A 27,775-nucleotide genomic window follows, 5' to 3' on the forward strand; every position below is an offset into this window, starting at 1 on the left:
AAGCACGCACTCTTCCTCCTCTCTCAGGCACTGTCATAAGAAATCCTCTGAGTCACTGCTCTCATTTTCTTTTAGCCAAAATTGTTGAGAGACATTCAACACATTCGCTCTTTGCGATCTGCTTACCTGCTCAGCTCCGCAGAATCCCGTCTCAGGACTGAATCTTTGTGCATTCATACAATTTGGAAGTGGTGGCTGTGGAATTTGGCTCTGCTGATTCAACTGGCTCTGCTGATTCACTAACTGTCGCTGTAGCTGTTTCTGCTGACTTATTTCATTTAACTGTCGCTGTAGCTGTTGCTGCTGATTTATCTCATTCTGCATCTGTGGATTTAATGATGAATTTTTAAAATTTCTGGGCGGATTCTTACACTCTCGCTTCCAGTGTCCAATCTCACTGCAATTAAAACATGGGAGCTTCTGTTTAATCTCTTCAATATTTACATTAAATTTTGGCTTGTTAACAAAGTTTCCCTTAAATTTGCCTTGATTCTGCTGAACATTTTTATTTTCTAAGGTTGCTATTTGCTGTACAGCCACCTTCACTTGTGCCCACATTGCCTTTTCCTTTAGCTTTTTCTGCTTTGCATCTATCTCATCACTGCAGTATTTTTCTTTTCTCAGGATGTCGTCAACTGTAAGTGATTGCCAACCGACAATTCAGTTTCTAATCGTCTCACCAATTTCAGGTCTCAAACCATAAACAAATCTGTATATGTAGTGGCTTGTGTCCTTTTCACTTAATCTTTTATAGCCACTGTATTGTTTAAATACCAGCACTAATCTTTCATAAAATGAATGTACTGACTCTTTTGGTTCTTGATTTGTTCTGTCAATTTTAACCCAATCCACTTCTTTTGGAGGAATCTTGTTTTTCAGCCACACAATTACCTTGTCATAGAAATCCATGACGTCAGCTGAAGGAGCACCTTTTATTTTATTTCGAGCTGGTTCTTCTCTGGGTCAACCTACAGAAATTTTACATTCTGTCCAAAGATACGATGGGACAACAATATCAAAGAAACCATCTAGATCAATCCACAGAACTTTCGACACTTTAATGAATCTGACAATACCATTCTACTGGCTTTTCTCTCAGCCGAGGAAAATCATTTGTAAAGAGCAAAATATCCTGTCTTGTCCATGGAACATGAACATCACCTCCTCCAGCTATTTCCCTCAAAGGAAACTCAGTTGCAACAACTTCCCCTCTTTCTCTTTTTTCTTCTTCTCTTTTCTTTGTCCATTTCACTCTCCATTTACTTAATTCACCTAATCTTTTCAGGAACACAATTAATTCTTTTAGATGGGTTATTCTACCTGTGGTATTCAGGTTCTCAATGTCTTTTTCAGAAAAATCCACTCTGTAATGTTTTTGCAATTGTTTCTGCCTGCTCAAATCTATGTCTAATTCAGCAGCCACTTCTTCAAATTGATCATATTTGTTGTTCGTTTTCTATTGTATACTTTTACAGATAAACAGCAATTTATCATCCTGATATTGTTTCAAACAGTCGGTTCCAATAGTGCCAATAATTAATTCTTCTAAATCTGCTTTTAATTTCGCAACATCAATTTGTTTAGACTTAGGAACTTGTGGATTTAATGGAATCTGTGTTAAATCTGTTTTGTTCATGCTCTTTTCTGAAGACCCAGAATCATATCCTGCAGCTGATGGTGTCTAACCATTTGACAAACTTTGATTAAAAGTTAAATTTGGCATTGTTTTTTCTCTATGGATTTCTGATAATTCTGAATAAAATTTTTCAGCCACTTTTTGAATTTCTGCATTTAATGGAACAGTCGGAGCCGAATGTCCATTTTCACCTTGCTCAAAAACTGGTACAACAGGACCAATTGTTACTGGAACTGTTACTGCTTCCATTCCTTTCGTTAATTGCTGTATTAATTCTTCTTTTGCTCTATAATATTCTGAAATATTTGGTACATTTTCAGGTCTCTCTGCTCTCTTTTCATTTCTCGGGAATTCATTTCTCCGCTCTGGAATCTCTGGATAATTTCTGTTTTCTCTCGGAGTATTGCATTTACTTCTTGACCTTGCTCTTTCAGGTAATCTTAAAAATCTGGGTGAATTTTCATTAGACTCTCTAGGAGGTGCACTAGGAGAGGTTCCTGAAGAAACTCTCGGGGTAGACTGTGAACAACTTGGCTGATAGGGTGGTGGATTAATAAAAATTTCTTCTAAAACCACATCATCTAATTCTTCATCAAGATGACCTTTCCTTCGGGAATTCTTTTGACCTGAAGTTTCAACAACCATCTCCCTTACTGGGTACAAGCCATCATACATGTCTGCTTTCCTCAAACGACGCACTCTATCCTGATGAGTTTCCCTATTTATGTCTAATTTTGGACCTCTTGATATTCCCCTGCTCTCTCGCTCAAGTTCCATCATTTCAATTTCCCATTCAACTAGAGCTTCAAATTGTGTAGGTCTAGGCTTTGGCGTAAGAGCCATCATTCTTTCTCTCCGGTTTTTCAAAACTTTAACATTAAATGATCCATCTTCCGGCCACGCTAATACACCATCATCTTTGGTATATTGTATCCAATTTTCAAACCAGAGGACAGTATGATAACCATATTCACCTTCCATATATGCTTCGGGTGTTTTGTACTTATGAAGTAATTTTCCACCACGCGTTTCAATTTTCTTATCGGGGTTGAATACATTTTTAAATTTCTGAAACCATGAAGTCTTCTTTTCCTCGTTTCCGTATGAATAACTCTTGATATTAAACTATTCCGTTTAATTTAGAAAAGATCGTAAGTATTTCCTTGTTGTTCCGCTACTCTGGCCAATCTGTGCGCAAAACTCACCAACAAGCCAATCAGGTTAAGCCACGTCACTACCTTGCTCAACCAATAGAAATACTGCTTTCAAAAAGAACCAATCAGCTAACAGCTCGTTTCAGTCACTTGAACCAATCAGTGCGCTTGCTGTGACGCATGTCAACCAATCTCAGCGCGAACCCTGTGATGTATACTGCCGCTGCAGTTTCGCTGTCTCCGCTCCACCAACTCAACTCTCCTTTACAAAATATTTTCACAGCGCCATTTTAGAACAATACTTTTCAATGCAATTCAGTTAATAACTACAGAAAGACACACCATCTGTCTGTTTCGCTAAACAAAGTGATAGTTTGAATCAATCATTCAAGTATTTACTCTCGTGAAATAGACGACGCTATTTTCACAAAATCATTTTTACACATTCAAACAGAAAACCCTGACCATGTATACATGAGATCTTTGGCAGGACTTTAACCAGCCAAATAGAAATCCTCAATCGCCAGTAAGAATAGACGACGCTTCCTTACCCTTCACTCAAGCTTGGAAAAATCCTATTACTCTTTTCACAGTGAGTTTTAAAACGGGCTCCTAGTCCATATGCTCAAAGTTAAAATTTCATAGACAATCCTCACTATACATACAACCAATCATGCCTAGAGTCCCTAAACTTGTGTTGTACGTCCACAACACTAGTGATATATCAATATCACCTTTGAAACAGAACAAATGAAATGTGTAACTTCACATGTCACACTACACTGCCGGCATCTTAACCAGGAATTTTCACACTGCTGGAAAAAAACCTTTCGACTACATATAACAACTGGACAAACTTAACATGTGTTAAACATGTATCCTATGTATCTACGTGTAGCATATTAGTTACCATAGTAACCATCAAACTCTGCTACCAGAAAATTGATCCAGTGGGCCTAAAGAAATTCTGTCTCATAAGCACTATTCTACACCACGATACTCACCATAATTCATAATTTCATCGCAAGGCCCATAAATGACTGAGACAAGAATTGACAAACTGAATCATGTGACCTAATTAATCAGAACTATTCATAAAACTATTTATATTTATATACATCTGCAGATTATCATTGTCATTTTTATAAAACAAACTTTAATTAAGCCACCTCGTAATGGATTAACTAATGGTAACTAGTCTCGAAATAATCAATACCAGCTTGTCATTTCAAAATCTATTTTATTATTTTTATTATCAAGTAAAGAGCATATTCGAAATATTAATTCTTTATTTGCATGTATTTAACATCATTTTATTTAGTAAAGGCACATTAGACTGTCAGTTCAAATCAAATCCGCATGTAAAGAATTTAAGCAAAAGAATCTCATTCCCTAAACCTTATTTCCCTAACTAAACTTAAAGGAACCTAAGGGAAAATCATAAGTTCGGATTTCTCTTACATGAGTCAAAAGTCCGACAGCATCTCTCGATCACAGGAACGAGCCAGCAAAGCTCCTCCCAAGGGGCCAAGTTTTATACCTTTTCTCTATCTAAAACTAGCTAAAAGAATACATTTAGAAAACCATCCTGCGAATAGATTGGCTGACAGCCGTCAGTCCACATTAAGTCATTGCCTCTTCATTCAAAATCATATTTTTCCATAGCGCCCTTGTCCATTGTCTACGAGTGACATTAGCTTCCGAGGATCTTGGCAACATTTTATTGAATAACAGTTCATTGCTTCCTCAGCTTTGGCCTTTCTGCCGTGTCCTGTCCTTGGCAAAATTATACAACACGAGGCACATCCTGCACAGTTCAGTTCCACGTATTTGTTTTCTGAAGATTATAAACGACAGACTTTTTTATTCATTCTTTGCTGTGTACGGCTCGTCATGACAGGACTTCAAAAACATCCATTTTAAGTTAGGCCTCAAGCCTCTTTTACGAAGCTCTAGTATGCAAGGAAACACAAGACATCAATTAATTTGAGTAATGAAAGTCATTCTGTTACCCACCCCCACTACTAATGTTAACCCATTAGTTTATGTTACCTAGCTTTAAGCACAAGAACACAACAAACCTTTGTCACAATAAAGACACAGCATAGACAAAAGCACATTTAAAAAAATAAGCACATGCTATTATTTAAACAGCCGCAATTAATGTTGCCAAAAACGAAAAGACAAAGTTAATTTATTATTTAAACAAACTGGCAAATGCAACAAGAGCACATAATGTTAAACCCGCGTGTTCATGTAAGTGCACATTATTCTAGGTTGAATTAATACAAAATCATGCAAAACTCACTAATATTATTATTTATTATGGAAGTTCAATTCAGCGAAAAAAAAATACAATTAATTTTAAAAGTTCGCTTCATCACTTGCTTTCACTTTCAAGCAGTCCCGGACATTGGCGAACGCTTATTTGAAGTGAAATAGGTTTTGCATTTACAAGAGTGTGTGCTATTGCCATAGTAAATTACAGTAGCTTAAACTCTCATAAATGCGAGACCTATTGCATTGCAAATGCTTGTAATTTCTTGTGCAGGATATTTTCCAACTTTTGTTTTTATGCTGATGTTTCAGATCGTTGCTATTTTGCTTATTTGTGGCAATGGGTCTGACATCATCTGTTGCATGCTATTGTTCCTATGTCATGTTTTGCTTGCATCATAATTGTTATTCCATTTAGAGTCCTTTTGTAATTAATATAATGAAAGATGTGTTATACCTGCTGCTCAGCCAGTATGACTGTGGTGACAGAGTGGTGGTGAGTGGAATTTCGGTGGGTGTGTGAGTCAGTTGGTGGATGGGCTGAGCAGCAGGAAGGCTGCCCCTGGTGGGGCTCTACTTAACAACCTATCCTGAAGAAATCTACTTGAAGAACCTACAAGGACTGGACCATCTTTTATTCACTACGAGAGCTTATCGTTCAACACCTCACTTAACCACAGGTGAAAGCCCTGACACATTGATATTTGGGAGAGCAGTGATAACCAAGTTACCTCAATGGGCCAACCAGAGAAAGAAAAACGAGAGCACAACTCGTTAAAGGGTCTTTGTTACCAAACAGAAGATGAAAGTGTACAGTGACAAAAGAATGCATATGGAGAATCTCATCTTTCAGAAAGGAGATTGAGTGATTGTATACCAAATGCGGAAAAGAGCATGTGATGCTCTATTTGATGCAGAAACCTTTGAAAGTAGTTTCTATGAAGGTACACAAGGCGACTGCCCAGTGCCCTGGGAAGTCTAGCACCAGAGAATCTTCTCCTTTTAAGCATTTGACTCCTTGTTCATCTGATATAGATGTTGAAATAGAGACTAGCCCTGAAAGCTGCGAGACTGCTGTTGCTTCTACACAGTCAATGCAGATAAGTTAACAATGACAGTTTCCAGTTTCCAATGAAAAGGTCAGGTTGAACAATTTGAGTGTCAAGATGATTTATTGAGGAGCTTTAATTGTACATATCTATATTTTGTAAAAATAATGATGATTTTTTATTTAACAGAGGGGGAGATGTTGTGTCTTGTGAATACAAAATAAAAAAAGGAACCCTTTTGGCTCCTGATGGACTCCGTAGAGCTGTGCCATAAGTGTTAGAGTGGAATGCAGTAAAGGCTGGTCTAGGTGTTTGGTTCGCAGTTACACGCAGAGGAATAAAATGTATAATAGTAAGTTCTGTGTGTGGCGTAGTCATTGACTGGTGCCCAGGCTGGGAAGGATGCTACACACAGTGTCTCTTCTTCTAATCATTGGCAAAACCAGGTAACGACTCTTGCACTGTCATATTGGAGCTCCAACCTTACTTTGCACGCGGGCGATGGTCTGATCAATACAGCCGTAATGCAGTGTCCACGGCAGCCTCTTCTGGCATACAAGAGTATCGAATTTACTCTGCTTAGAGGCAACAGCACAATCAGCACCACAGTAATACAATGGCCTGATTGGCACAACTGTAATGCAGTCTTGACAGCAGCCCCTTCTCAGCAACAGGATCGCCGATTATTTGCCACATACGGGTGGCAGGCTGATTGGCATGGCAGTAATGCAGTGTTCACAGCTGCCCCATTTGGCATTCAGGGTTCACCAACCTTACTTTGCCCTCCAGTGATGGCGTGATAGGCATGGCAGTAACCTAGTCTTCATGTCAGCGCATTCTGGCATACGAGATCACCGACTTTACTCCACAAAGGGGCTACTGCCTAATCTGTGCAGGAATGGCTAACTTCACAGCAGCCCCCCTATGGCATACATGGTTGCTGACATGAATATTCACACAGGTGCCAGCCCGTTCTGTGCAACAATCTCTTGATCACACCTCGCTCCTTGGATCCACATGCCAGAATCCCCCACTGGATCTCACTCCCTCTCAGCCCTCTACTGTTCCTCACAGGGTACACAGATCTTAGCAAACAGATGAGTGCTGGTGCTCAAGGCTCCAGGGCAAGTGGTCATGGCTTTTTCCTGGGTGATGTCCCCTCACCCAGCTAAGAGACTGGCAGACCTTAGTCCCCAACCCTGGTCACAGGTAGAAATTTTGCTGAACTTCTCCTCCAACAGCCTGACTGGCTGCTTGCCAGTTGACCATTTTGCGGTCCTCCTGCTCCTCTTCTTATAGTCCATTTTCATACACAAATTATGGTTTAGCGCCTGACTCTTTAAGGTTTATGTTGAGGAGTCTGCTTACATTTGAAGTGTCCCAACCTCTGCCCTGCCCTTCCTTCAGACGTCATTGTGCCTTGGAGGGAGCAATTCCAAATCTGATAGCACCACAACACAGGCCATGGGAGTGGCTAAAGGTTCATATCTGAATGTCAGCCACAGCGATATGTGTATCTAAAGGTTACACCAGGGCCCAAACCCTACTCTTTATGGTTCTCTTATTAACCCTCTCTCCTTCCTAATATGTGCCTTTGAAGTGTTCAGTAGAGCCTGGCTCTTCCTTCCTGCAGTTTGTGTCCCACACAGCTCTGAGTAACACAGCAAACCAAAAATCTGTCTGGGGCAATCCACTACCACCTCCAGTCAGCCCTGGGTCTCCCAAAATGGAACCCAGGGTCTTCAATGTATTGTATTACTCACAGGCACACATACACCCTGCCCACAAATGCAACCACATGCCTGTTGCACAGTTCAACATACTAACTTGATATAGGCCAAGGGTTAGTTAAGCACACAGCTGTGAAACATTAAATGAGTGGGCCTGTAGGTCTCACTCCAGTGACGCAGGTGAAAAGGACTGTTCACTCCTACTGATCAGTACTGCTGCTACCACTGCACGTGTGCTACCTAAGCCCTGGGGAAGGCAGTAGCTTTTTTCACTGAGGGTAAGGCTTTGGGCGCCTCTCTGGTCCAGCAAAACATGGTGCACACCCATGATCCGTGTTCGCTCTTGAAAACAAAAATCAACACCATTGATCCAGATATAATTTGCAGTTGGGGCACTCATGTCAGGGGTACTTGTCCATAACCATGTGAGGGACTTTTCTGTCTCAACATTCTCTATGTCTGGAGGTGGTAGTAAGGCCCATGTTTGGGAACATCCCACCATGCCATTTCAGCCTCCATGTGCTATGGCCATTCATGACGGCAATTGTTCATTGTGTTAAATACATGTTGTTTTACAATGTGGGTTAGGATACTGTGTTGTGGAAGTGTATCCCATATCTCTTTAGAAAGCATTACCACTTTGAATGCTTCCTCTATTTTGAAGTATATCACCTAGAAGTTTAAATTAGGTTTTTGTTGTATAATAAAGGTCTTTGTGAAACAAAAGAAGAAGGAAAATTGGGAAAAGGTTAGGAGAGAGTGACATAAGCAGGAGCTCAAAGGGTGTGATGGGCAATGCTGGTGGTTTTTAGCATTAAAAGGGACAATCAATGGATTGGGGTTAAGTGTGAGTCGTTGAAGATATTTCATGTAAGTCCAAAGAATTCACATAAGGAAAATCCACACTGGAAAATCCACACTAGACAAGGTCCAAAGTGCATACCATGAATGTTTATTGAATATTTAAAAATTATAACAGAAGGCAAAAAGATAATTATTAGTCAATCAATTAAAAATGCTCAAAAATGCAAATAAATGCAAATCTGCATTTGCACTGGAATGTGAGCTCTAATCGAATCAAAAGCCAGAACCGATTATTGTCTAGCACAAAACAAATAATTAGGGCTTTCGTTTTTATTATACTTATTTTTTTTTGTGTTTCCGTCTGTATTTATCCACATTTATTTTTTGGCCATCCTATTGGTATTTCTCCATATTTATTTTGTGTTTTAAGAATAAATGTAGTTGTAAAATTGTATATATTTCCACACTTATTTACCTGATAAGCATGCACTCATACTTTGATGCCTGTCACGTTTTAGCTAATTAAGCAACCAAATAGAGCAACACACGACACATACAGGTAAACTAACATTATACTACAAATATATGTTAACATATGCCTGTATTTAGGGAAAGCTGAACCTGTTGCTTAATTACCCATGCTATCTATCTGCTCCGCTGTTGACCTGGAGTTCGTTAAGACAGCATGGAGAGTCACTCCAGAGAAGCACAATTTTAAGTGCTTTTCTGCTTTTAAACATGAATACAGAAAGGAAACACACTGTTTTCTGGCTGTATTTATCTGTAAAAATCAAAATGCAAAACGGAGAGTGTAAAATCAGGTAAGAATCTCCAAAGGTGATGAGTTAAGGATACGTTTATTCAGAGGTAGGAAATGTCCCATCCATCAGCTGGATCAAGTCAGATGCAACTGACTTCTTCAGCTCTCATCTACATTCTATTGCTATGGAGCTACTTAAACAATAACCGGAGCTCTTAAAGAAATAGGTATAAACAATAATGTTAGCAAGAAGTGAAATTCACAATACTACACATCTTTCCTCTATAAAAAACCAATAGAATACACTTACACAAAAGAACAAAAGAGCTACCTCAGTTCTGTGTGAGGCATAAAGGTTACAATTTCTCATGTAAAAGAAAAAAAAAAAACATTCTCTTTTAAATATTAATCTCAAAATCTTTGAATTTAGAAGGTATTCTTCTTTCCCTGGTGCTTCTTTGAGTATGAGTGGGAACATCAGATGTGGTACCAGGTTCAGTCACATCAACATTGTTCTGGTCATTTTTGTCATCAAACAGAGTTTTATTTTTCAAAACTACAACCCTATTCAAATTACATATACACATATCTTCAGTCTTTATTGCATTTCTAAAGATCTTGATTACCCTCTGGGGTTTAGCAAATAACCCTGAATTTTTCCTTCCCACAGGAGCCCTTATCATGACCAAGTCTCCTATCTTGACCACTGTAGTCTTAACAGATTTTCTGGAATCAAAACTCTCCTTTCTATTGATAGTCCTCCACTCTTCATTTGCTTCACGCTTTTCTTGAGAGGGAACCCCATTTTTTATTTTCGCCTCTGCTGTAGTCACCCAAAATGGAGCAACCAAATTGTTAGCTTGCCTGCTCTACAAAAGCATGAAAGGACTGTATCCTGTGGTGGAATGGGGACTGAACCTATACGCTTCAACCTTTTTCACCAAATCATTTTTTAAATCTAGTCCATTTTGTTTAGACATGTTTATTGTTTCTTTGAGTACACGTACAAAGCATTCCACCATGGTGTATAGAACAGGATTGCAAAAACTCCTTCATCTCACGAGATACAAACTGGACACCATTGTCTGTCAAAAGCGATCCAGGTAAACCTTCCAGTGAGAACACTCCCTTAAGAAATATTATGACCGGTTTAGAGTCAATGAACTTTGTAAATTTTATCTCAGGCCATCTTGAGAACATGTCTTTAAGGACAAATATAAACATTTCACATCCATTGAACATAACGGGTCCTAAAATATCAAGAGCAAGTTCCTGCCATGGAACTTTAGGTCATTCTCTTATTATCATAGGTTTAACCCGAGGCTTTAAAGATTTCTCACTCAATACACACTGCAAACAATCTCTAACAACCCTTTCAACCTGTAAGTCTAACCCCGGCCACCAGTAGGTTAAGCCTAAGCCTTTCTTTAGTCTTTGAAATACCCTGATGGTCTTCATGTGCTAGATTTATTAATTCTTCACGGAGCACTTTAGGTGGAACTAGCCTTGGTCCTCTAAATACTAAGCTTCCACTTATAGACAATTCATCCTTCACATTACAATAATCATCCATGCTCCCACCAGTTTTACATGTCCAACCTTTCCTGACTAAAAGGCGGAACTCAGCAAAGTCTACATCTGAATCACTTGCTTCACACCATTTGTCCTCTTTCATCCCATTGTGATGTATATTGCATACCCATTCAGTCATGTCTTCTTCTTTGGAGTCTATTTTACCTTCATCCAAATTGACCAATCTGGAAAGCGTGTCAGCAATACAGTTACGCACCCCCGGCAAATATTCAATATTGAAATCATAAGCTTGCAAACTTACAATCCATTTTGAAATTCTGCTAGAAATAGCATCAAAACATTTCTTATCAAACACCACACACAAAGGTTTGTGGTCACTCCTCACAGAAAATTATTCACCACAAAGTAAATTCTTGAGCTTCTTAATAGCCCAATGGACTGCAAAGCTTCCCTTTCTATCACCGAGTATCTCCGCTCTGCACCTTTCAAACTTCGGGAGAGAAATAAAATAACCTTCACATCTTCACCTTGCTCTTGTTGTAGCACAGCTCCCAGCACCTTCATACTTGCGTCTGTAATAAGTACAGATTTCAGCCCAGGATCAAAGCTCCGAAGTTTTGGCGTCTTCTTAAGACTGTCTTTCAAAAAGATGAATTCCTTCTCACACAACTCAGACCAATGAAACTCAACACCGTTGTGTAACAAATTACTAATGTTGGCCGTTTTCTCAGCAAAACCTTCTACAAACTTGCTGTAGTATTTTGTCATACCAAGTACTTTCATAACTTCCTCTTTATTGCTTGGTGACGCTAGATTCTGTATAGTCTCAATGAATTCAGGTTTTGGTTCCACACCCTTTCCAGAAATGGTGTGTCCCAAATAATCTATGGAGGACTTCCGGAATTAAAATTTTTCTATCTTAACTGTAAGATTACTTTTACAGAACCTTCCTAAAACCTCCTTCACAATGTCATCATGCTCCTCCATGTCGCGGGTAAAAATCAAGACATCATCCTGAAATATCTTTACTAAGCATGGGCGAAATTTGCGAATTCGCGGATTTCTCCGCAAAATTGCAAACAAATCAGCAAATTCGCAAATTTTCCAGCGAAATCGCAGATTTTTTTGCGATTTGCCCTGGAGTACTTTCTATTGGCTAATCCAGTAAGTGCTCCCTCATTGGGTAAATGTATAGTGCTTTCACTACACTGCAGCCGCGTAAAGGGCCAGAAGACGTGTCTCCAGTGACCATGTGTGCCTGTAACACAGGCACATTATTTAACAACAAGGGGTGGTGATGGACAGAGTTTCTGAATTAAGCAGAATACTCTCACCCAGTCAAGAGATCAGGGCTAGATCCAACACCATTTTTTAGCTCACTGCACCATCCCAGCTCAGAACCTGGCTATATGCAAATTAGTCTGTTCCTGTCCCAGTGCATGATGGGAACAGGGCAAACCAAACTACCAAGCCAATTCTAACACTGGGAAGGAAACAAGCTTCCGGGGACCGGTTTCTGGCATTCCAGCCGTCGTCGGCCCGGCTTGCTTGAATCCTGATGGTGCAATGAGCAAGGGACTCACATCTGAGTATACCCTTCCACGCTTAGGGTGGACAAAATATTTAACAAAAAGGGGTGGTGATGGACAGAGTTTCTGAATTAAGCAGAATACTCTCACCCAGTAACACAGGCACAGGCACACATGGTCACTGGAGACACATCTTCTGGCCCCTTTTGCAGCTACAGTGTAATTTAAGCACTAAGGGGCAGATTTACAAGCCGCTTGCGCCTCTTTTGCGCCACAGTTGCGTCACTTTTGTGACGCAGCGGCAGCACAAAAGATGCGCCATGGTGCTGGGTATTAACAACGTGACGCATCTGAGAGATGCGTCACGTTGTAAAGCCCTGCGCCATCAGGAGGCGTTCCGGCGCAGAGGAGGGCGTTTTTGCGCAGGAACGCCTCCTAAAAGTGGCTGAGTGAAATCTACAAGATTTCACTCAGTCACTTTTAGGCCAATGCTGCATCAAAACCCTGCGCCTGCTTGAAGCAGGCGCAAGGTTTGACGAGCATTGGGGAGATAGGGCCCCCAGAGCATTGCTGGAGCTGCGTGCAGCAATGCTGAGAGATGCATCGCGTTGTAAAGCCCTGCGCCATCAGGAGGCGTTCCGGCGCAGAGGAGGGCGTTCCTGCGCAGGAACGCCTCCTAAAAGTGGCTGAGTGAAATCTACAAGATTTCACTCAGTCACTTTTAGGCCAATGCTGCGTCAAAACCCTGGCTTGATGCAGCATTGGGGAGATAGGGCCCCCCAGAGCATTGCTGAAGCTGCGTCGCGCTTGCAACGCAGCTCCAGCAATGCACTGCTTTCACTGCACAGATGCGTGACGCATCTGTGCCGTTTTTGCCACATGGTGCGCTGCATTGTAAATGCGGCGGACCATGGGTGGCAGGGGTGCGGCTCACAATAACTAGCGCATCCCTGGGGATGCGCCAGTTATTGTAAATCTGCCCCTATACATTTAGCCAACGAGGGAGCACTTACTGATTAGACAGTAGAAAGTACTCCAGTTGAGTAGAGGTATTGCACAAAACGGTGGCATCTTCGTGGACAAACACGCAGGGCGGGATTCATTCTGCCCCCTGTTAGACTTGTTTTTTCTGCCCTTCTGTCCTCTCTTAGACTGTTTTTTTGCGCCCTCCTGCCCTCTGTTAGGCTAGTTTTTCCCCTTGTTTTTCTGCCCTTTGTTAGACTGCTTTTTGTGCCTTTCTGCCCTCTGCATCGCCACATCATCACCCAGCGCTAGCCCAGCATCACTCAGCACCACCACATTATCACTCAGCACCACCACATTATCACTCAGCACCACCACATTATCACTCAGCACCACCACATTATCACTCAGCACCACCACAGCATCACTCAGCACCACCACATTATCACTCAGCACAACTCAGCACCACCACAGCATCACTCAGCACCACCACAGCACCACCACAGCACCACTCAGCACCACCACAGCACCACTCAACGCCATCACAGCACCACTCAACGCCATCACATTATCACTCAGCACCACTCAGCACCACCACTGCACGACTCAGCGCCACCACAGCATCACTCAGCGCCACCACAGCATCACTCCGCACCACCACATTATCGCTCAGCACCACCACAGCACCACTCAGCACCACCACAGCACCACTCAGCACCACCACAGCACCACTCGACACCACTCAGCACCACCCCAGCATCACCCAGCACCACCCCAGCATCACTCAGCACCATCCCAGTATCACTCAGCACCACCACAGCACCACTCAGCATCACCACAGCACCACTCAGCACCACCACAGCACCACTCAGCGCCACTCCAGCATCAATCTGTGCAACCAGTCAACAACTCGTTCAAATATGTTCTCTCAATGTTTCAAGCTTTATTACGAATGTCACAAAAAGATGTTAATATTTCACTTCTGTTCTTGGATTTTCGTCATAATAAAATACACTGAACATAATCTTCACAAAAGTTATTTACAAAAGTTTAGGCTATTGCCATTATAAATTAAAATCACTTTTATTTAAGTATTAATTATTTAAAAAAATTAAAAGCCATTGTAATTTGTAATATCAATACATCTAAGTCACGTAAATACAAAACATGTTGCATTAGAAATGCTATAGGTGTCACATTTGTGAAAGTTATAACTATTGGCATTGTAAATGACAAAGCTATTAATTTAGCTATTTTCAAAACCAACACATAAATACAAAAAATTGTCATTTACAAGACCAATAGCTCAAACTTTCCTAATGCGAGACCTATTGCATTGCAAATGCTTGTCTTTTTATCTGTCAGTGCTTTCTGTTGAGGTTTAATTTTCGTGACAGGCGCCTCATTGCCTACTTGCAACTATTCTCTGACCCTGCTTCAAGGGTCAGAGCAGGGTCAGAGAATAGTTGATAAGTAGGCAACGAGGCGCCAGGAAGCACTTACAGACTTACAGCAGCAGGTGCCCAAGTTGAAGTTAATTTCTTTGCAACCCTTTTGTAAAAGGTTACAAAAAATTAGCTTCAACTTTTGCACCTGCTACTGTAACCCTGTAAGTGCTTGGCTGAAAATTCGTCCCCGCTGATTCGCAGATTTTACTGCGATCTTGCGAGATTCGCAGATCGCGAAATCGCGGAAAATCCGCAAATTCCGCGAGCTGAACGAATTTTCAGCCCATGCTTAATCTTTACACCTTTCACATCCTTCAGTACTTTCTCTAAAGCCCTCTGAAAAATTGCTGCTGCTGAGACAAGACTGAAGGGTAATCTAAGGAACCTGAAAGTCCCAAAAGGAGTGATGAAAGAGGTTATGTCTCTAGAATAAGCATGAGCGGATTTTGCGGATTGGCAATCCGCGAATTTGCGGATTTGCGAACTCGCAATCCGCAAAATCCGCGAATTCCCGCGAATTTGCGGATTTTTTTTTTTTTTGTGTTCGCCCGTGTTTCTGCCAGTTCGCGAGGGTTTTTACAATTTCGCAATTTGCGAACTTACCTGTTGGGTCGCAAGTTTTGCGAACTTGTTGTTTCTACGTGTCCAACCTGTTTGGGACACTCTTCTTCATCACTGCCACTCTCTGTCACCACTGCCACTCTCTGACTACTCATGCCACCCTCTGGCCCACCCATGCCACCCTCTGTTTCATCACCACACCCTCTGGTTGTCCAGTGTACATTATTTTCGGCAAAGCAAAGCACACCTTCCCTGCCTCAAGTGACCTGAATTAATTTGGGGCTGATTAATGTGTCACAGAATATTTTTTTAGCTGGCACCTGCTTCCTTAGTGCGCCCTGATTAGTGATCTTTTGCACTTGCTAAGTGCTTTCATTGTTGCAAAATTAGTTACAACACCTGCCCTGCCCCAACTGACAATAATGAATTAGGGGCTGATTAATGGATTTTAACTTCCAGCCTGGCTCCTGCTTGTCTCCCTTAGCTGTAATTCATGACCTTTGTGGCATATGTGTAACTATTCTGAGGTTCAGAGCAGGGTCACATAATAGTTTCAACTGGCAACTGAACTCTGGAGGGGCCCCTCAGGAAGCACTACAGGAAATGGCTACTAATGATGTGCCTGAACTTTTGAACCTGGTAAGTAGTTACTTTCAGTTTTGCTTAGAACGTATTTCTGCAATTTCGCACTTATTCGCGGGGCGCGAACTCACGCGAACAGTGCGAGCAGTGCGAGCAAAATCCGCTGCTCGCGGATTTGCGGATTTTGCAGGAAATTCGCAAATCTCGCGGATTGCGGATTTCCCGAAAATCCGCAAAATCCGCGAGCGGAACGGATTTTCCGCCCATGCCTACTCTAGAATTCACGTCTAGTTGCACTTGATGGCAGGTTGCCCTTAGATCAACCGTTGAGAAAATCTTGGCATCCTTAATTAACATAAGCATGTCCGAGATATTCGGAAGGGGATACCTATCCACAACCACTTGTTTGTTAAGTGCTCGTAAGTCTATGCATAGATGGAAACTGCTGTCCGGTTTCTTGGCGGCGACCACTGGCACCAACCACTGCGTACCTTCAACCTCTTCGATGATGCCTTCTACCTTTAATCTATCTAATTGTCATTTCATCTCTTCCCATACAGAAAAAGGTACACCACAAACTTTGCAGGTAACTGGCACAGCGTCAGGTAGCAACTTAATTTTATGAGTGTTATCACGCAAGCAACCTAACTTGTTTTCAAAAACACTGGGAAACATGTTCTTAAGATGTTCAATGTATGCTGTATCATCATCACCCCTATTAGTCTCATTCACCTACACTTTCTCTTTCAAAATTATAGGTGGATTGCTGTTGGGGTCCAACATGACCCCCAAATCTCACTGATGGAACCAGCTTAAAATGCTGTCTCCTCTATGAGACACATAACATTTTCCAGAAGCTAACCTCCCTTTATACTCAATCAAACCCTGAAAGTACCCAATAAGTTTGATAGGTTCTTCACCATATGCATAGGTTTAATGTTAGGTTTTAAATGTTTTATTTTACCTTGTAGATATGATGAGTGTAAACGTGTTTTGAAACTATTGTTATTTTTGCCCCCGAATCAAACAATACACTGGTAGACTTGCCATCTACAAGTATACAATCAACAGGTCCCTTCTTATCACTATCAGATACCTGTGAAATTATTTGACTACAATCAACATCTGAATCAGACTCACAGTCTGACACATCCTCAGGAGACACCAAACTCACTTTTGCCTTATTCTTTTTTTTTTTGCATGACAAGCAGACATGAAATGTCCAATGTTTTTACAGTTAGGACACGTGGCTTTTAATGCTGGGCATTTCTTATCGTTGGCTAAGTGACCACTATTCCCACAACATAAGCATTTCCCTTGAAAACTAGAACGTTTACTCAAAGTCTGATTACCACAACTTGGTTTGGCATTTTTCTTGTAATTCTTCCCTTTAGAGACCTTAACTTCTTGTAAACTACCACCCTTATTTTCTTCTTTAGTTATTACCTCTATGCATTTCAATGAGTGCTCAATCTGTTTAGCTATACCAACTACTTCATCTAGAGTGGGTTTGTCTTTCTGCCAAATATCATCTCATACTTTCTGAATGTTGCAACAAAGCATAAACTGGTCTCTAATTCTCTCCTCAAGGAGCGCATGAAATTTGCAAGAGGATCCCAACTTCCGTAAAGCTGTAATGTAATTCTCTACACTTTCACCTTCCTTTTGCGTTCTCCGCCCAAAGTGATACCTCTCCATGATGGTGCTCACTTTAGGCAAATAATGCTTATCCAACTTTGCAATGCACACTTCATATTCATTCAATGTTTGATCATTGACCTCAGGGAGATGATAAAATACTTCCTGCCCTTCAGAACCTAGACAGTGAAGCAAAAGTGCTGTTCTACGTTCTGCACTTAAATTGTTATCACACACCTTAGCATATCTTTCAAACACCTTTTTCCACTTCTGCCATTTTATAGGTGGATATCCTGGTGTTGAAACAAAAAAAAGGTGGTGTAGCAACATTTTGCATTTTTTGCAGGTGAAAAACAAATGCAAAATGTGAACAAATACACTTCAAAAGCTTAAAATGTAGCTAAATATCTAAAAGTTATGATAATTTAAAGTGTAAGACGAGCAGACTAGTTTTTCCAGAATCAAATGTAAATTTACAGTTAAATAAGACTATTACACAATTATAATAGCATATATGACCTTGGAACGTAAGAATAGAATGGCCAAATAATTCTCAAAACATAAATGCAAACTGCGAAGAAACTTGCTAATGAAAAGTCTATGAGAAAAGGTAAAAGGTTATAAAACAACAAGACACTAGATGGCACTGTAGGATGTTGTAAAAGAGTTCCAAAATTCCAAGATGCTTCTAATCTTCATTGAATTCATGTTTGTTCTTTGAAGAACAACAAATTCTTACTTGAAAGCAAAGATAAAGCACAAAAATCCAGTTAAAAAGTCAACCAACTGCACAAAGGCAGTATCCAATTAAGCAAGAAGCTAAAAACAAGTCAGGGAGATTTTAGATCAACTTGAATACCAGGGGGTGATTGAAACATGCACCTCTCAAATGAACAATCCTTTGTTTCCTGTCTCCAAACCGGACGATTCATATCGTCTAGTTTTGGACTACAGACACCTAAACTCATGTTGCAAAACATTTGCAGTACAAAATTCGCATAATGCTGCACTAATGAATAACATAGTTCGCAAAAAATATAAAATGACATTAGACATATCTAATGGTTTCTTTTGTCAAAATATTGCACCAGAAAGCAGATACTTGACCGCTTTCTCAGTAATGGGGTCACAGAAAAATTTCAGTAGGCTCCAACAGGGATTCAAGAACAGCCAAGGACTATTCTCAGTCAGAGTAACAGAGTTACTACAAATATATGATGAAGAGGGATTATCTTACATCGATGACTTGGAGACTCACTTGAAAAGGGTGAACACCATAATACTTGGGTTCGCAGCAGAGGGTTACAAATTCAACTTTAAAAAGTCTCGAATTGCCCATCTGACAGTATTATTTTTAGGATACAAATTATCAAGTGAAGGAAAAAGCCTAGCAGACAACTTCTTAGAGAAGTGCGCTGTACTCCAAGCACCAAAAACGCTGAAGAACTTACAATCGATTCTAGGCTTCCTGAATTTTAGAAGAACTTACATACTAAATTATGCGGAGAGGGTTAAACCTCTCTACGAACTAATTAAATCTGATTTTAAACCAATCAACTGGACTCAAAAACACACAGAAATGTTGAGATCGCTGCAAACAGACATGTTAGCAAAAACAAAATTAGATACACGTGACAATACACGAATCCTTGTAATCCGAGTCATCCCAGGAAGATGCGGATTCACGTACCTGACCTCTGAGGGAGAAAAGGTACCAATTGCTTACAAATCTCACTTGTACACACAAGCAGAAAAAACATTCAGTCTCACAGAAAATACTGTGAAAGCAGTAGAAACTGCAATAGCCAATGAACGAGAACTAGCACATGGCAAAAGGATCAATGTCCTCACAGCGGAATCCGCCTTAGAGGCGCTATTCAGCCCAGTAAACCTGCCTACAGTGTCACTGGATCCGAAATGGATACAGTATGTAAATTCTCTTGGCGCGGGAGATGTGAAATACTATTTCGCCCCGCACATGAAAAAACTGAATGATTTAACTTATGAACAAGAATATACTCTGCCAATCGAAATTCTTCCTCTACAACAGTACTCCTGTATAATCTACACAGACAGATTTGTACAGCACTACAATGTAGAAAACAAATCGTACGATGCAGCCTGCACGATTGTTAAAGGTCGCTGGCTGTGCGGTAAATTCAGACCAAAAATAACAAAAACTGAATCAGTGAGAAACTGTTCGGCTCAGCGAGCTGAAATCAGATCTTTAAAGATGGCGCTTGAAAATGCAGAAAGTGAATTCTCGACACTAATCGTGTGTGATTAGCATTTTTGCGTCAACTCTTACAATAACAAGTTACAGAGCTGGGTTCAAAATGATTACAAAGATGACACAGGTGCCACAATCAAGCATAAAATGCTTTGGAAACAGGTAGTTCTTTTACAGAAAGAACTACAAAAGACTCACGTGATACACACTCTGAGTCATCAACGTGATGGCGTTCACGTTGCAGGGAATTCATTGGCTAATACAGCCACAGCGGAAGCAACTAAACCGGTTTCCGTAGCCACAAAAAAGCGTTCAGAAAAATACATAGACGGGGAAACCATGCTGGCAGTAAAGACGTCCTTAAAAGGCGACTGTGCAGCACTACCCGTGAACTATCCACTCAATTATACATACGTAATTGATGCAAACTCTGTTCCTTTTGCTCGAATCCCTGGAGTGGGGGATAGGGTAATTCCAAACATGAACCGGAGAAATTTATTAATAGCAGACGCACACATGGGTGAAGGTCCAAGGCACAAACAGATGAAGGAATCTCTGACTGAATTACAATCAGTATACTGTTGGCCGGGGATGAGCGTGCAACATCAAATATATGTAAAGAACTGTCTCGAATGTGACAGGGATCGCAGTGTCGTAAATATTTAATTTACCATCTTAATTTCTATGCAGGTAAGTACTTAATCAATAATAACTCAATCGGAAAGAAAGAAACAGAGTCCGTGGTGTTAGAGTTCTTAGGGGTTTTATTCCTTAAAAAGGAATCGTTCCGGAACTGGATATCGGGTTCCTGCAACCACACAGGGTTCAGGAAGGGATAGAGCAATATTTTATTGACAATACATAGCTTATATACTTAATTTACATCATAGAAACCAATATAGGAGGCGTAACAGCTGAGAGAAGACAAGATAACAGCATCCACGTGTTTAGTGGTACGTAATCAGAAGGCGTGAACTAGGCGTGAACTAGAGGTGTGTGTTAGAAACGTCACAGATAGGTGTCACATGTGGGTGGCACTAAACAGAAATGTTGCAATGTCAGCAGAAATCGGAGGCTTGGATGCGCGCGCAGCTGCATGACGTGTGATTGACGTGAAACTGGAGGGTGCAGGGGACTTGACATTTACACTGACGGAAAGAGACAGAAGTCTGGCATGTCAGATCAACTTGTACTTCTATCATATCTGATATCTGATGTTTGGGAACCATATTATCTGAACGGAAAAGGTCTCTGGGGCAGAAGCTATTCTATACTGACTGTGAGTGCGTGTATAAGCGCCTGAGTGTCTGCATGAGAAGCGTGGGGGCATGGGCCTTCCATGGGAGCATGGTAACAGAGGCTATGAATTACTTGCACGGAGACAGGCCGGCCCTTCTGCTCTGCAGCTGGGGGAATGTTTACTTAAACTAGTAGGCAGGAATGCATTTTCGAGGAGCGGAACAGATAATTCGAAGGTTGTAGTCAGTCTTGGCAGGCAGCAGGCTGAGCTAAGCGCGGTGTGCCGCGCTGGAAGTAAGTCAGAGTTCACGGGTACAGAGACAGCCTGGGCTGAGGCTTTCAGAGTCAGAAGCCAGAAAAAAGGCTCGGTGGCAGAAATTCAGGGCCTACTTCGCCAGAGCAGAAAAACGTGTAGAGCACACTACAAAAAGACATTGGCATAGCATACTTAGGAACGGACTATTCAACCCATTCAGGGTGGGTCTGAAAGAGGACATGTTAACGTTGGACGCAAATGTATTTGCGTCTTCATAGCTGGCTCAGGAGGGAAGTTACATGCACTTTAAACTGGTACATGGAGTCGGTGGGGTACACGCTAGGGAACACAACTTGACCATAAAATTTATATTTCCTCATTCCCTCCTTGTTCCCTACGGACCCTTCATGATATATCGATCCTCATAAATCGATCAGTCTGTTCTTGTAACATCATTTGCTCATCTTTCTTCCTTTGACGTTGTGAGAGAAAACTGGAATGTTCAATGCACGATGTGGCACACAGTCCACAAATCGCTGGCCCACACTGTAGGCACAAGCAACAACTGAATACTAGGACTAGGCCAATGCCTAGGAAGGATAGGATCTTCCATCCCCAAGCGGTTAACGTTGTCCAGAACCAACCGGACCAAGTCCAGGTGCCTGGATTCTGATGTATCAAACCTGCAATTTTATGAAGGCGTGTAATAGCTTTGTATACAGATGGCGCGTTTTCTGGGATGAAAATACAGCAACTTGACCCGATGACCTTACAGGCTCCATCTCTATCTGCCAGGATGACGTCAATATTTCAAATTTTTCAAAAAATTTCAAAATTTCAAAATATAAACTTTATTCGGATTATTACGATCCATAAAAGCATTACAATTACAGTTAAAAAATCTTTCAAAGAGATCTAGTTTAAAAATTAATAAAAAGCAGAAAGTGAATTACAGTGCTGTTTAAAGGTTTTTCCGATGTCTATAAATACATTTCAGAAAATTAAGGACATGGTAACATGTGGCTTCGGTGTCCAAAAGCTGCAAACTTAGCATGGCTGCTCTGCATTGTCTAAGACCCCAGGATTTTAAAAGGGTCAGTAGCCAGAGTTTGCGGTGTTCCTGATAAAATTTGCAGAACAAGACTGTGTGAATAGAAGATTGACTTGATGTCCCATCACATGGGCATGGAGGTGAATTTGAGTCCCACACATTTGGCGTTGGAAAGGCCACCAATTTATGAAATATGTTCAGTCTGAATCTTATCAGGAGAAAACGTTCAAAGGTACCAATGTCAAGTTTTAAGTACGGGTGCATTGAAAGAGTAGATTGGACCAACGTAGCGTGCTGCACCGACTGTTTTCCGACTTCTGCGTGGAGTCTCATGTTTGTCAAATGATCCAACGCTCGCTTCTTTAAATTATCGTTTGCGAGTTCTCCAATATTTTCGGGATTAAGATAATATTTTTCCAATCCAAGATCGCTAAGAAAGGTCCGAATATAGGCCAGCCATTTGATTTTAAAAGCGTAGTGCAGGGACATTGCATCCGCCAATATTGTTTTTGTGAGGTCACTTGTGTCTGAAACCCAAATACGTCGCCAAAGTAGAAGTGGTTGGATTTTGGCAAGATCTTCAATATATGGTGCCCCTAATTCTAAGTGGCAGGCGTAAACGGAGGATGTTTTGGGGGCAGATAGGATAAATCTAAAAAACTTGTTTTCTGCGATTTGCAGAGAAGTAACGTCCGTGTGTCCCCATAGTCCTGCTCCATATAGGGCCGTAGATTGGCACTTGGCTCTATATATGGTTAGCAGTTCTCTGGGTGGACGTTTTCCCAATTTTTGGGAAAACGACACCAAAGCTGCTAGTGCTCTTTTAAAACAATGCTTTCTGGCTTCTATTGCTGATTTCCAGGAGAGTTTATTGTCTATCGTGACCCCCAGATAACAATACTCGTTAGTTGAGGCAATTTTTTGGCTGTCGAGGTAGATGGATTTTTGCTCTTTTTTCCCGACCCCAGCCTTCATTACGAAAGTTTTTTTCACATTTATATGGAGGTCGAGTGTTCTCATATACTGGGAATATCTGTTTAGGGACCTTTGGAGTTCACGGGGAGTTTGTGCAAGGAGAACGGCGTCATCCGCATACAGCAGAGCGGGGATCGGGCGGTGTTTGGCCCTTGGGAGGTCGCGGGCACCCTTTAAAAGCTCAACCTCCAAGTTGTTGGTGTAGAGGGAGAAAAGAAAGGGTGCCAGGACGCATCCCTGTCTGACCCCCCGCTCTACTGTGAAGGTCTCCGTCAGTTCTCCCTTTGTCCCGTAGCGAACTCTTGCGGATGGGTTGGCGTAGAGTTCCCTTAAAAAATTCAGGAGTGGTTGGTCTACCCCCATCTGTGCTAGAAGGGACCACAATTTTGTGTGGGAGACGCAGTCAAAAGCCGCGGACAGATCTACGTAAGTCATATAAAGTTTTGCCTTCTTTGCATGCACATATTTTCCGACAATTATTGATAAATTTAAGGCTTGCTCAACAGTGCCTAATCCTTTTCTGAATCCAAATTGGAGGTCGGATAGGACACCTTTTTCTTCCGCCCAGTCCTGTAGTCTTTCTAGTATCACTCTTCCTGCTATTTTCCCCAGCGAGTCCAGCAGGGAGATTGGGCGATAGCAGGCGGGGTCCATACGATTGCCTTTTTTAAAAATCGGGACCATTATGGACCTGGTCCAGGACTTTAAAATTCCTACTTTTGCCGTAGCGCTACAAACTCTTGTTAGAATTGGTGCCCAGAGATCTGTCTGGTGTTTAAAAAGGTCTGCTGGGACGCCATCCGGCCCTGGAGCCTTACCTTTTTTGGTAGAGTTCAGTGCCACAAGGATTTCCGAAGTTTCGAATTTTATGTCTATTGGGTATGGAGGGAGTGTTTTTTCTCCTTCTTCTAGCTCTTGGTCATAAGTTGATTTTTGAAAGATGCTAGTGAAATGTGATACCCAGGTTGCAGCATCTATAGCGGCTTCGATTTTTGGGCCCGAATCGTCCGCCAAAAAAGGAGTTCTAATAATTCTCCAGAAGGCTGTTGAATTTTTTTCCTGAGCGCTAGTATGGAGTTCGTGCCACAGCGCTTGCTTCAGTTCCTCTTTCCTCTTTTTCCTTGCTTTTAAGTATTCGCTCCTGAGAGTGGCTATTGTACTAGGGTCCCTATCATTTTTATTTAAGGCTAGCTTTAGTCTTGTATGTGCCTTAGTGCACTCTTGATTGAACCAACCTGTGGTCCGCGATGAGTCAGTTTTTTGTTTTCTTGTAAGTAGCATCTTTGTTTTTTCCATGATTTGGGCGAAGTTGGTTAAAAGCTCCATGTCATTAGTTGCTATATCCAGACAGGTTTCAATTTGGGGGTAAACTGACCTTATTAATTCTTTGGTGAGTTCATCAGGATTGATCCTCTCCCACTTTATGGTGTACCCATTTACTTTATCCACACTGATGTTTTCCTGAGTCAATGCGTTTGCTATTATTGCTGGAGAACATTTTTGATGAATTAGTAAGACTTTCAGAGTTAGTATTGCGTGGTCACTCTGAGAATTCGGTAGCACTTCAAAGTTCTTTACTCTTGATTGCAGAGAGGCTGATATAATTATAAAGTCTACCGTAGTTTGATGACCTCGTCCTATGTAGGTAGGTGCAAGTGAGTTTTCCCCGTATTCCAAGGTGTTTACTATCTGGAGATCCAGATCGGATAGGAGATCATTCATTTGCCTTCCCATTTTGGTGTGCGAAAAATGTGTAAGTGAGAGACCATCTTCTGTCACCATGCCTGGGCATTTTCTTTTTTGTTGGGTACAGGCGTGAAGATTAAAGTCGCCTGCCCATACTATTGTTGCCGGGCCTCCTACTCCTTGCTGCATTATAAGGGTGGTTAATATTCCATGGAGATGGGCCAAAACTCTCTCTAAGTCCAATTCCTCCAAATTATTATAAAAGTTAATAATGATCATCGACTCTCTTCTCTGGAAATAAAGACCTAGGATCTGCAGGTTTGGTGTCAGTTCAATAACCTTTGTTCTAACATTTTGAATAGTGTTTGCTAGATAAATACACAGACCTCCCTTTGGTCTGCCTAAATGACCCGACTGCGCGAGAGACGAATACGTCTTGTACCCCTGGAGGTGATATTCTTGTAGTGACCATGTCTCCTGTATGCATAATAGTTGGTGATTAAGCGTATGACACAGGATTGTCCCATCCTCTATTTTTGTCCTTAAGCCAGCGATGTTCCATGAGATCAAGCTCAGGTTTGTTAAGCTGTCATCTTGGCTTTGTATTCTTTTTAGTTTCACGGGAGCAGGTGGAATCTCTCGGTCTAGAGAGACTGATGGGAGTTGGATGGATTCCATACAATCTGTATGGTTTTGGGAATATTCCTGAAATTGTGGTGGTCAGTCGACGCCATCCAGGGGACTATATCTGTTTGCTAAGTGGAGGCCGTTCCAATTGTCCCAGCATGTGGGGTCGTTGTTCTTTATCCGATGGTCCTGTCCACTCCATTCATTCATGTCTCTGTCTTGGTGATTTGGGCCTAATGGTTTGAATGGGGGAAGCCATCCTTGCCGCGGCTGTTGCCATAAGTGGGTGTTATAGTGCGTAGATTGCTGAGGTTGCCACCATTGTTGGGTATTGTGATATGACCATGGAGGTGGGTTTACCGGAGGTGGGGTAACAAAAGGAGTGGATTGGGGAAACAAGGCTGGTGGATGCCACTGAAAGGCTGGATGCTGTAAGTTTTGCAGAGATCTAGACCTCTCTGGATGATGTTGGGGGTGGTACATATTGTAGTCGGAGGGATTTATAAGATTGGGATTTATTGGGTGTGCGAACGAGGAGAAATTTTTCCTTGTGGATGGAGGTAGAAAGTAAGGCAAGGGAAAGGGGTTTATTTGTGTGGCAGGTCCTCTATTGGACGAGTTGCAAATGTAGTTTGCTGCCCCTATCTCCCTGAATTTGATGCTGATGACGTCCCCCGCTATTGTCTTCGTGCTTCTACCAACCCAATCTCCTCTACGTGCGGAGAAGATGTCGCCCCTGATGTGGGCGGGTAGTGGTCTGTGGATGTGGAGCCACTGGGCGCATTTGTTCCTCAGCTCTGCGAAGGTTTCTCTTACACCCTCCTTCAGTGGGGGAACTGCTGTTAACACCACCACGAAGGGGGAAGCTTCCGGGGGTAAGTTGATTATTTTGGGCCGAGGTTGCTTGGTCTTCAGATCTGATGGATTTTCTTGGGAGGGGATCTCTGCTGGAATGGTGGGATTTCCTTTCGTTTGCCTGTTATTTGTTTTTGATTTTGATTGACCTTCTGGAACTATTTGAGTAGCGGAGGAAGGATCTGCCGCGTCCGAGATGTTTTTGGAAGCATCCAGATTGGTCGCTTTTTTGGCTGATGGATGTGTTACTGCCGCTTTTTTGGTTAATGATATATTAGTCTTATTTATTGTGCTAGTTATTGGTTTGGTATTGGATGGTTTTTTTTGGGGTATTTCCTGTGCGCCCTGCATTGGGGCGGAACCATTCCTGCTTGGTTTACAACTACATTTGGTGTTGATTAATGACGTAAGTCTGTCCAATTTTGATATGAGTGGTTTAATCTGCGCTGTAATTTTTGCCTCAAGGTCGGATTTTAAATCCATAACCATATTTTCCACCCAGCACGGGATACCTGCCGAGGAATTTGGGGTGGGTGTAGTCAAATTATGGTTCTTTCTTTTTGTCTTTGGTTTTTCCTTGCTGGTTGGCATTGCCTTAAAATTGGTAGAGACAATTTCCCTTATTTTTGTTGTATCTCGGAACGATTCTGGGTCAGGTGGTACGAGATTATTGTCGTCACTCTGGTCTAATTTCTCGACCGGTGATTGACAGGCTTCTAGGTCTGGAGTTGCGTCGAGATCGACGTATGAAGGATCAGAGTCCGATTGGGTTACGGACAAATCGGCAGAGTTTGGAACGGTCAACGTAGGAGCAATGTTTGTTAGAAGGGGCAGGGAGCAGTTGTTAGCTGGTGGGTGAGCGGGAGAATTTGCAGTAGCAAGTGAACCGAGCGAAGATCGTTTTGCCTGCATGAGGTCCAAAGAGACTCTTTTCTCCAGTAAGATGATGCTTTTGTCGATGGTATCATTGACCCTGGATATAAAGAGATCTATTGGGCCGGTTACTTGTGTCACCAGAGCCACTTTCTTAGTAGCGCTTCTTGTTTTGGGACGCATCTTAAGTCCCAATGATGTGCGTTTGGCTTCGTGAGGGGCTAGGGGGATCGTCGTAGAGATTCAGGGTGACAGGGCCGGGGCCGTCCTCTGCCGTCCTCGAACGGCCTCAAACGGCCCTGTCTTTGCCCTGTCTTCG

The 27,775-nt window shown here is 41.8% G+C and overlaps 1 protein-coding gene and 1 pseudogene across 2 annotated transcripts in view; one reads left to right on the forward strand and one right to left on the reverse strand.

Annotated features, from left to right (window-relative positions):
* LOC147732477 (receptor-interacting serine/threonine-protein kinase 3-like) overlaps window positions 1-27,775 on the forward strand; it is a 1,935,498-nt gene that overhangs the window by 219,662 nt on the left and 1,688,061 nt on the right. The gene's annotated exons all lie outside the window — the stretch shown is intronic.
* LOC147732478 (uncharacterized) lies at window positions 34-27,639 on the reverse strand (annotated as a pseudogene).

Source organism: Lissotriton vulgaris, chromosome 2_1 (assembly GCF_964263255.1).
Source record: "Lissotriton vulgaris chromosome 2_1, aLisVul1.2, whole genome shotgun sequence".
Lineage (NCBI taxonomy): Eukaryota > Metazoa > Chordata > Amphibia > Caudata > Salamandridae > Lissotriton > Lissotriton vulgaris.